This window comes from Cervus canadensis, chromosome 1 (genome assembly GCF_019320065.1).
Source record: "Cervus canadensis isolate Bull #8, Minnesota chromosome 1, ASM1932006v1, whole genome shotgun sequence".
In the NCBI taxonomy this organism is placed as follows: Eukaryota; Metazoa; Chordata; class Mammalia; order Artiodactyla; family Cervidae; genus Cervus; species Cervus canadensis.
The window spans coordinates 49417350-49428633 of record NC_057386.1 but is presented as its reverse complement, the minus strand read 5'-3'; the positions used below and the strand labels follow the sequence as shown (position 1 = coordinate 49428633).

At 36.7% G+C, this 11284-nt stretch overlaps 1 protein-coding gene across 5 annotated transcripts in view; it reads left to right on the top strand.

Annotated features, from left to right (window-relative positions):
• Nucleotides 1-50: 50 nt before the first annotated feature.
• The window catches only part of VMP1 (vacuole membrane protein 1), a 118587-nt gene continuing 107353 nt past the window's right edge, over nucleotides 51-11284 (top strand). Inside the window, exons 1-2 of one of the 5 annotated variants that reach the window (XM_043482566.1) lie at nucleotides 84-189; nucleotides 1815-1892. The gene's annotated coding sequence lies outside the window, so the exon portion shown is untranslated. The other 4 variants (XM_043482582.1, XM_043482558.1, XM_043482549.1 and 1 more) reach the window with 4 other exon arrangements.

The following is an 11284-nucleotide window of genomic DNA, read 5'->3' as shown; positions in this document are numbered from 1 at the left end:
CGCGACGACCCGCTGAGGTGGCCCAAAGGAGAGGGGAACGTTTTCTTTTGGAGGCGGTCTCCCGCGGGGGGAAACGGACCGGAAGTGACGCGAGCGAGTTCCTGTTGGCCGGAGCCCAGCGGCGGGTGTGAGAGTCGGTCGGGAGTCGCTTTCAGGATCCCCAGATCCGAGAAGCCGGAGTGAGAGCGGGTAGGTAAGCGAGCGCGGGGAACTGGGGACGGACGCCTGAGACGATCCTCAGAGCTCGACTTCTTCTGCGCCCAGACGGTGCAGATGTAGGGCACCGTGATTCGACTGCCAGTAGTGTTGTAGAGCGCTGCTGACTCTGCCTCAGCCTGACAATATCTAAATTATTTGGGACACCTCCCGGTGATTGGCCACTGGTAAGCTGAACCCATGCACTGAACTCCCGACCATTCCCCTCATCGCGGTGGGATCGGAAGCCGTCCTGAGCTTCTGTAGAGTACCCAGCCCCTCTTCGTCTCTGGGAGTCTAGAACCTTAGAGTAAATCTAAGATCTCCCCTGCTGATGACCAAGCTGTTTCTCGGGATTTGTCAGTGGGGTTCTCGTTCTCCCAACCACTACCCCTTGATTCCATCATCTATTCATTTCTGAACACAATTCAGACGTGTGAGTGCCTTCTAAAGCGTTGGTGGCCAAGGGAATGGGGCCTCCCTCCGTAGATCTCTGGCAGAGGACCTTCACGTTATTTCCCACTTCCATGAAGAATAGCGTTCTCTGCCTTTTCCAAATCCCTGACCGCCTGTATTTCTTTACGGTGGGGGTATTTGCGATAAAACATGAAGGTTAGCTACATCTCTAATAAACTTCCAGGAAGCCATATGTGACCCTATGTCACACTGCTTGAGAGTTATTTGTGACCTCCAGTAAGTTTTGCACTGTTTTTTTTGTTTGTTTTCCTGAAAATTCATACCAAAAAAATCTCATAATATATAAGCTGTGGCACTGATACCTGTCTTGACAACATAGCTCCTTTTCCTAACTTTAATGTCTTTCACCTCTCCTTTAGAGCTTGTCAAAAAATTTGTAGACAGATTGCACTGATCCTTTGGAGGAGTTTGTACAAGTATTTCTAATGTTATAGAGAATTTGATGTTCTGACTGCTTACTACCTATTAATTGTATTGTCATCAGCCCTGATTTTAGTTGTGTATTCTTAGCATAAATGATAATAGTAAGAAACTGATATTTACTAGGCAGCATTCTATGCATTATGGATTATGTTTTTATTGACCTTTGGAAGAGGTAGTGGGTCCCAGACATATGAGGCCAATTTATATAGGTGTGAAATGACTCTACAGTAGAGATTTTTGTATTACACTTCTTTGCCCATATTGTTTTAAAACGTTGAAGCATTTTTTTTTTCCTTTGAGGACTATAGCCTACCTGATTAGCATAATTTAATTCCTGTGATTAACATTCCAGAATAACCAAATTTCTGAAAGACTTCAATAAGTGATTTAATGTGCCTTTTAGCAATTTAATATCTTATAGCTAGTTTAATCAGTTTGTTTTTATTTTATATATTTTTTCTTGTTTATATTTTTCTTCTTTTTGAGTTAAAAATTTTTTTCACAGTTGTCTGAAATCAGGTGACAAGATTTTTGAGATGTGGAATTATATAAATTAGATGTTACCATTTTTAACAGCTGTTAAATTTGCTTTTTGACTTGACACTGCTAAACCTGGTCTTATATTCTTTTTGTTCAGTCCAGTTATTCAGGGACTGATTATCCAGATTTACTCACTTTCCAACTTCTTCCTGAGTTTGGTTTGAATTATCACTTTTTAGGATTGCAAAGATCATTAAACTTTAAATCAGAAGACCTACAGTGGAGTCTGGGCTCTAACACTTACTGAGCGTAGGTTGGTAAGTTACCTAACTTTCTAAACTGACCTGAATTGTGTTGATTAAAACACTGCTTACTTCACAGATTGGCACAATGATTAAGTGAGATAGTAAATGTGAAATCACTATAGATGACAATATAGTGATACTGTTATTTTACTCTGAAAGCAGAAAATATATCAGTGGAGAATACTGTTAACTTTGATCATTTCAGAATTTGATGTTTTGTATTATTAAGTATGTCTCTTCTCTGAAAATTTTATCACATACTTTTGTGAGATGATCTTTGCCCTCCTTTTGAACGCAATAAAAGCTAGCCAGGAGTAGTTGAAACTGTAATCTACTGTATTAGTCACCTTGGTTAATAAGTCGGTGACTTGAAAATGAGTTTAGTTTTGCATTTGGGAGTTTAAATTTGATCTTTTTTGGCCATCAGGTACTGTCACTTAAAAATTTACAAGTGTAGAGGAAGTTGAACTTTTGGGTGCTTACATGTAGTTAACTAAAGCCTTACGTTATTTCACTGAAACTTATTGAAAGCAATGTTTAGAATGAGATGCAACCTCTGTGAACACATAGTTGGATTCTTCTCATTTAACAGAGGAGAAAATTAGGGCCCAGAAACAGTCAGTAATTGGCTTGCCTGAGGTCATATGGCTTAGGTAGTGCCAGAACCTGAACTGGAAATGAGGTCCCAAGTGTTCTTTCTTTCTGCTGAGGTTGTCTCCAGGCATCTTTATTTGGTTTGGCAATATTTCCTGGCGTGCACGAAAATGGTTTCTTATGTACTAAAGGGATCTATATGTGTGAATACATTTTTTTCCCCTTTTTAGCTGATTTAGTCTTGTAAATTCTAGGAAAACAAAAACTATGCTTGGCAAGATTTGCAGTGGAGTGGCATAAAGAAAGGAAAAATTTAGTTCTGTTCTTCAGAATAGTTACTCTTGAGTTCATGCTTCACTACTATCGGATATCAAGGTGTCTTCTTTCTGGCAAGTGGAAAAGACAGAAGATCTTTGTAACACATGTCTCTACTTGAGTGAGTGTTCTTGCTAATGAGTAGGAGGAAGCTGTATTAATTTCTTTGCTCCTGATAAAAAAATTTCCCCAAGCTGTTTATAATTTCAGTGTAATTATTTCATTCTGGGTAAAGAGCCACTGTAGAAGAGTTAATTTTTTGTCCTGTTAATAATCTTTTTGCTTCCGTTGATTTCGCCAAACTTATTTAGTCTCTTAACTATAATTTAAAGAGTTTGTCAGTGTTCCAGAAATGAAAAAATCTTTTCAGTAGGTCATTGTGGTGTTTTCTCTTATTCTTGAGGTTCATTAATAAAATCTTCGTCTTTATAGATTTCCCTGGAAGGACTGCATAAATAGTGTTGAGAGCCTAGGCTTTGAATTTAGATGGCCTTTGTTCAAATTCCACATCTACTACTGGGTAACCCTTAGGCTAATTACTTAACCTCTTATTATCTCAGTTTACTCCTAGATACTGAGGTTAGTACATACCTTTATTGTTAGGGTTAATTGAGTAAAGTTTAAGTAAAGCCTTAGAAAAGCCGGCCAGATAGTTAACCAGAGTTGTTATGTCATTGTGTGGTCTACTGAGCAGTTGCTAAGAATGTTTTCCCAACCCTCTTTGGAAAGCATATCTTTGTGTTGCTGCTTACTTGGTTATTGTTACCTCATTATTAATGAAGTTTCAATAAATATATACATGTATATATTCACATTTCATGAATATCTTACAACATATGTAGGATTCTTAGCCAAATGAGTTGTTCTTGTAGGGCATTACCTCAACTTTTTTGTGTTATTAACAGTTTACATTATATGTGTAAGCTATAACACAGACTTTGAGAATTGAAATTTGGGGGTTTGATGCTTAATGATGTCTTGTAGCACTTACTTTCTTTGCATGAGAAGATCATTTTGCAGTATCTCTTGCCATATCCGTCCATTCATCCAATCAGTGAACAAACACCTTATGTCTTAAGCTTTTTACCAAATTCTGGGGAAAACAGTGGGAAACAAAAACTAATAGATATTTTAGTTAGGAACCCTATAGAGAAAAAAATACAAAAATGAAAGGATAAGCACAGTGTAATACATGTTATGAAGGAAACAAACAAGGATTTGAGAGAGAGTTAATGTGGATATGTCCTTGTTTAAGACTAGCAGGGTACACCAAGAATATAGTGATGTGAGATGAGGTAGGAAACATTCAGGGTCCAGATTATGTAGAGGTTTGTAGACTATGGAAATGAGTTTGGATTTGATTTTTAGTGTAATTAGCACTAGTCTTTCTACAGTTTCAAGTAGGAGAGGAGTATGATTTATAAGCAGTTTATTCTTGCTCGTATGTGAAAGATGAATTGAAGGGGCAAGAGTAGAAATGGAGAGAGACATTGAGTCCATTGCAGTAGTCCAAGTGAGAGTTGAAAATGGCCTGGATCAGAGTGGATGTAAAAACATGGAGAGCACAGTGGGTGGACACTAGATATATATGGAGTAGGACTTGGTCTTGGATGTGAGGGGTAAGGAATTGAGAAGAGTCAGGGATGACTGTTCTTCTGGATTTAGTAACTGGGTGGATGGTTGTGCCAAGTACTGGGAGAGGAAAGGTTTGGGAAGGACCAGGTTTATTACAAGAAAGGGGATGGAGAGGGAGAAGAAAGTACATGTTAAATCTGAGGTGATTAGGATTCATGCAAATTCTGCCATTAGGTATACAAATCTAGAGGTAAGGATGAGAAATACAAATTTCCATACAAAGGAATGCAAGTAAAGAGTGATAAATTGTTGGATTACAGAATGGTCACAAATTCTTTTCATCATTATATGCATACCCCTCAACAATATGATTTTTACTTCTAGAGCCTGTTATTCCACCCCTTGTCTCTGTACTTGACTATGTGATTTACTCTGGGCAAAGGGACATCAGGAAACATGACCACAAGGAGAGACTTGAAAAGCACTTGGACATCGGGGCCGGTCTTCTCGTAATGTTCTAATGAACCCGGAGCCCACCGCGTGAAGAAGGGCCCAGGCTAACCTGCTGGGGTGTGGACAACTGGTTGGAGCATCCAACTTAGACCAGCCCAGCTCTAGAGCCAAGCTAGCCCAGACCAGAACTGCCCAATCTAACTCACAGAACCATGAGAAATAGTAAATGACTTTTTTCTTTTAAGTTGCTAAGTTTTGGAGCTCAGTTGTTTAAGCACCTGCAAAAGTCAGTGGATATACAAAATTGTAAATCAACTATACGTCAATAAAACATTTTTTAAGACGATAATGGATGCAATTGATACCTCACTATGATCTTGGTGTTTTTATGTGTGTATTTAAATTTATTTATTTACTTATTTTGGCTGTGCTGATCCTTGTTGCTGCACATGGGCCTTCCCCAGCTGCAGGGAGTGGAGGCTTCTCTTGTGGTGCACAGACTCCCGATGAGTGGGCTTCAGTAGTTGTGGCATGGGGGCTTAGTTGCTCTGCAGCATATGGGGTCTTCCCGGACCATGCATCAAACCCTGCATTGGCAGGCAGATTTTTAACCACTGAACCACCAGAGAAGTCCCTTGGTTTATATTTTTTGATTATCAGTGAGGTCAGGTAGATCCTCTGTGATGAAATACCTCTTCATGCCTTTTGCCTATTTCAGCTTTGTAGCGTTATTTGTCTTTTTCTTAATAATGTAAAATTCTGTGTGTACTCTGGCTACTAGTTCTTTTCAGTTATATGTTCCTCTGGTTTGTGGTCTCATTAAGATACCTTGTGATGAATTTTAAGTTTAATTTCAAGTTGTCCAGTTTATCAGTCTTTTTCTTTATAGTTAGCTCTTTTGTGTGTCTCAGGAAATCCTTCCCTACCCCAAGGCAGAAAGGAATTTATGTTTTCTTCTACAAGTTTTGATTCTTGACTTTTAAATCTTCAGTCCATTTGGAATTGAATTTTGTGCATGGTTCAAAGTGGGATCCAGATTTTCTTTTCTTTTATGGATAATCACTTTGAATAGTCTCTTCTTTTCCCACTAATCTGTCTTGCCATTTCTGTCATGTAGAGTTCCAAATATACAAGAATCTTTTTTAAAATTTTTATCTGTTTGTTTATTCATTTATTTTTGGTTGTGCTGAATCTTGGTTGCTACATGGGCTTTCTCTAGTTGCTGCCACTGGGGGCTACTCTTCTTTGTGGTGCGTGGGCTTCTCATTGCAGCGTCTTCCCTTGTTGTGGAGCACAGGCTCTAGGCTCATGGGCTTCAGTAGTTGTGGCTTCTAGGCCCTAGAGTGTAGGCCTGGTAGTTGTAGCGCATGGGCGTAGCTGCTCCTCTGCGTGTAAAATCTTCCCAGACCAGAGACTGAACCCACGTCCCCTGCATTGGCAGGCGGAGTCTCATCTGCTGTACCACCAGGAAAGTCCAACAAAAATCTTTGGAGAAGCCATCTTTTCTGTTTCTTGGTCAGTTTGTCTGTCTCCATGCCTGTAAAACACATCTTCATTGTTTATTACTCTAACGTATGTATAGAAAGATAGATATACTCTGGATATAAGAACTTCGTCAGATATATATATTGCAAGTATTTTCTCTCATTCTGTGGCTGACCTTTTTTTTAACTGTGTTTCAGAGAACAAAAGTTTTTAAACTTGATGAAGTCCAGTTTATACATTTTTTGTCTTATGGTTCATGCTTTTTAAATCCTAAGAAATATCTATCTACCCCAAGACTGCCAACATTTTTTGTTTTTGTTTTTTTCTTTTTAGAAGCTTTATAGTTTTAGTTCCTATGTTTAGATCTGTGATTCATTTCAAATCAGTTGATCATATGAGAATAAGGGTCAATGTTCATTTCTTTTATAAGAATATTCAGTTGAGTGGCTATTCCTTTCACCATTAAATTGCCTTGTACTTTTGTTGAAAATTAATTGACCCTATGTATGTGGGTCTGTTTCTGTATTCTCTACTCTGTTCCATTAATTTACATCTGTCCTTTTGCCAAAGCCACACTGTCATGAATACTGTAGCTTTGTAGTAAAGCAAGTCTTGAAATCAATTAGTGCAAGTCTTCCACTTCTGTTGTTTACCAAATTGTTTTAGCTAGTCTAAATTCTGTGTACTTCTATATAATTTTGAATCCATTTGTCACATTGAATTTTTTTGAAAGCCTGCTTAAGTTTTTGTTTGAGATTGCATTAAAGCTATACATCAGTTTGAGGGAAATTGACATAGTAACAATATTGAGTCTTCCTAATGGTGAGCATGATACATGGTTTCCCATTTATTTAGATCCTCTGTGATTTATTTTTAAAACCTTTTTAGAATGGGTCTTTAAAACCTTTAGAAATTTTGTCAAACTTACCTCTAAGTATTTTAGATGCTATTATATATGCACTTTTGAAAATTTTAACTTTCTGTTTATTCCAAGTATATAATATTGATTTTGACTTTTTCTCCTGTGACTATGCTAAATTCACTTATTAATTCCAGTAGTTTGGAGCATTTTTCAGTTTTCTCTTATTTTGACCCAAGTTATTTAGAATTGTGTGCATTAGCTGCTAAATATGTGCAAATCTTATATTTTTGTTGCTAAAGTTTGACATAATTTCTGGGTTGAGAATGTGGCCTATGATGCCCATTGTTTAGAATTTTTTGTGACTTATTTCTTAGCTTAATAATCATAAGTGGTTTATGAAAAAAATCTATATTTTCTAATTGTCATATGCTGAATCTTGTGCATATCTGCCCCCCCCATATTTTATTTCTTAATTTTGTGGTTAAAATCTTCTGTCTTACTGGATGTTTTGTTCTTGTTTTTTTGTTTGTTTGAAATATCAGTAATTAATAGTTGTTTTGAAACCTCCCAATATAATGTTGCATTTATTCTATCTCTGTGTATCTTTAACCTATTTTTATGTTATAAGTTTTGGTGCTATATTCTTTTAGGTGAATTCAGTCTGTTTATAAATCACAAATTTTAGAATTATCTTGATTAAAGCCTTCATTTTGATATAAATAATCTGAAGCATGTACCCTTGTCATTTGAAAATATTCTGTGACTTAACTTTTCATATTAATGACTTGTATAGAGTAGCTTATGTTTCTTCCTCAGGCATTTAGGGGCAATAAAATAGTGAGGTCTGTTAAGCAATCAGAATGTAAAGTTTTGTCAAAGAAATATACAAACAGTAATAACCTACAGATGAGTCAGTTTGAATAATGAGAAGCAATAGAGCTTAGTGTTCTCTTAATTCTAATAATGGGGAACATTTATAAATGCTAGGACAAGCTAAACCTTTGAGCCTTTTTTTTTTTGGGGGGGGGTCTTTTTTTTCCCCAGAATTCATTGGTGAGAATTGAAAATACTGTCATTTGACTGTTTTGTGTAGTAGAAGAAATTGAATTTGGGCTTGAGAAAGTGAGGTCAAACTCTTACCTTGTCATTTATATGCTGCTGAGTTGCTCTTTGGGGCCCTTGGAGCCCTCAATTTCTGATTTGTAGAAGGCAAGTGTAAAAATGACTGTTTCCTACAAAACGTTGTTAGTAGATTAGCTACTCTTTATGCAACCTATATATCACTGTACAGAAGTAGTTATTATTATAGAAATCCAAAACCCTGGCCTTAGTCTGAGTAGGATTTGTAGACTACTAGAATAGGAAGAAAATTATGGCAGTCTCTTATTCTACGTGCCTAATAATTGGATGAGGAAAGGGAGAGTCAGGGTGAGAAATGACATTCTGAAGGTCTCTCAGCAGAGTCTCCCAAATCTAGACTGTTACTCCTTTAATTATCTTAATTCTTGACCTTACTCGTACTCTCCATCTTTTTGGTGAAAATGTTTTGCTAAGATTGCATTGGTTATAAAAAACTGAATGAACATTTAGAAATAGGTTGAGAGAAAGTGAAAAATGGGATTTTTAGGTTATAATTTTACAAGTTATGCATTTTGCCTATGAAGACAAAATTGTGTTTTTACACCCAAAACCTATCAGACTTGCAAAAAGGGAGTTCCTAAAGTGTTTTTCAGATTGTATTTATTTTGTTTTAATTTGGATTTTTACTTAAAATTTAGTTAAAAATTAGACCTGGAGCAGTGGCCTTTTTCAACAATTAGAAGACTTTGATGAGTTGCCTATACTTTACATTTCGCTTCATTAAGTTGAGGGATATTTTAGGACAGAAAAATATACTTATAACCTGCTAACCCATTATTAGGAGATTTATTGACATTCTGAATGATTTTAAATTGTTAACTAACTTGGGATTTTAATTTTTTTAATTTCCCCAAACTTTAGAAAGTTAGATTCAAGGAATGTTTTTCATATATTCTCATTCAAATTGTGAATTTTCAGAGAACAGATTGTTGAACTGTCACTACCATGTGATGGATACTCTGGTTTGGAGTCAGATGGTCTGATAATCACTCTGATACTGTGCATGGTGTTGGAATTATCTTGGCCTTTCTGCTCCTATACAAACAGAAAACTGTGTCAGAATCTCACTGGTCAAGATGTATTACTCTTCACTTACAGTATTTATTTATTACGTTTCCAAGAAGAAATTGCAGTTTCTTAACCTGTTTTTTAGGGAAGTCTATAACTATTTTGGAATGGTCTGTGACTGAATATACTAAATAATCCAACCAAGGGCATACACTCTAAAAGCAAAAAAGTTTACCAAGAGATGTAATACTCTCAAGTTGGCTGTCTGTGTGCCTTGTATGAGAAACACTGTAGTTTTATTGAGAAAGCTGACTTAATATTTTTGTGAGAAAGTAGAATCATGTGGATAGATGGTTTTCTTAAAAGGAGGTATGTTCATTTTATTTTGGAATTCAGTGACGAAGAAAATTGTTTCCTTTTTATTTTCATCTTGGTAAATTCTCCAGTGAGTCTTGTGTCACTCAGTAAGTTGTATTTTCATGACATCCTCCAGTGTTTTTTGTGTCACTTTGGGGAACTCACAGTAATTTAGTTTGACATTGTTTTTGCATTACAAGTGTAGCTAATGTTTAAAATGAATGGAGCATTATAGTCTTAGTACACTGGATGCACAGCCTACAAAGAACCTTTGTGAGCTGATTTTAGCAGTTTTCTGAGCAACAGAAACAAAAAACTCCACATATTTTAATATCAACCTTAGGTTTTAAGTGTGCTTCAGCTGTATTTAAAATCTACTAGTTACAGCCTTTTAAAGCATTTCTTGTATCTAGATATATTTTCACAGTGAAAATTTTTAGATATTTGAGTTAATCTGCTTTCGTATTTTTGTCTTCTCATCCCATCCATAGACCTGTAGAGTTTATTTCAACAATTTTATTCTTAGAAACAAAACTAACTTCAATGCATGCCATTCAAATTGATATTATAACAGTCTCTGTGCAAGGCTACATTGAATGTCAGGAACACGTCTATCTGCTAGGTTCCTTTTTGAGGAGATTTCAGTCTTTTAAACAGGCTAGTAATACTTTGGGTTTATTCCCACATCCAGGGATCTGACTGACAATATTTAGTAACATTTTCAGAATTTGTGCTACTTCATTAAACTGAAAAGTGGCTCTCCTTAAAAATGTTTATTTCATCTTTACCTCGATACATTGGCTAGAGCTTTTTTGTTGTTGTTCAGCCACCCAGTCGTGTCCTACTCTTTGCGACCCCATGGACTGCAGAAAGCCAGGCCTCTCGGTCCCTCACCATCTCCCGAAGTTTACCCAAGTTCATGTCCATTGCATCAGTGGTGCCATACAGTTATCTCATCCTCTGATGCTCTCTTCTCCTTCTGCCTTCAATCTTTCCGAGCCTCAGGGACTTTTCCGATGAGTCAGCTGTTTGCATCAGATGACCAAAATATGGAAGTTTCAATTTCAGCATCAGTCCTTCCAACAAGTATTCAGGGTTTATTTCCCTGAAGATTGACTGGGTTGATCTCCTTGCTGGCCAAGGGACTCTCAGGAGACTTTTCCAGCACCATAGTTCAAAGGCATCAATTCTTCGGTCCTCTGTTTTCTTTACCAGCTTCTTTACCAGCTCTCACAACTGTATGTGACCACTGGGAAGACCATAGCCTTGACTATACATACGAACCTTTGTTGGCAGAGTATTGTCTCTGCTTTTCAACACACTGTCTAGGTTTGTCATAGTTTTCTTGCCAAGAAGCAAACGTCTTCTTTTTTATCCTATAATGATTTTTTTTTTTTCCTATAATGATTTTTAACAGATTGTCCTTTTGGTACTTTTCAAAGTGGTTGCATTGATGAAAAATAATTCATTTTTGTTATCTAGCATAACAAACCAAGATCTTTCTGTCGATGCTTCTGTAAAAATCAGTCGTGCAGGCTCTTGAATAGTATAGAAATATGGAAAACAAGTGCCTATAAATGAATACTCAGGCAGTATTGACTATGGTTGTTTTTGA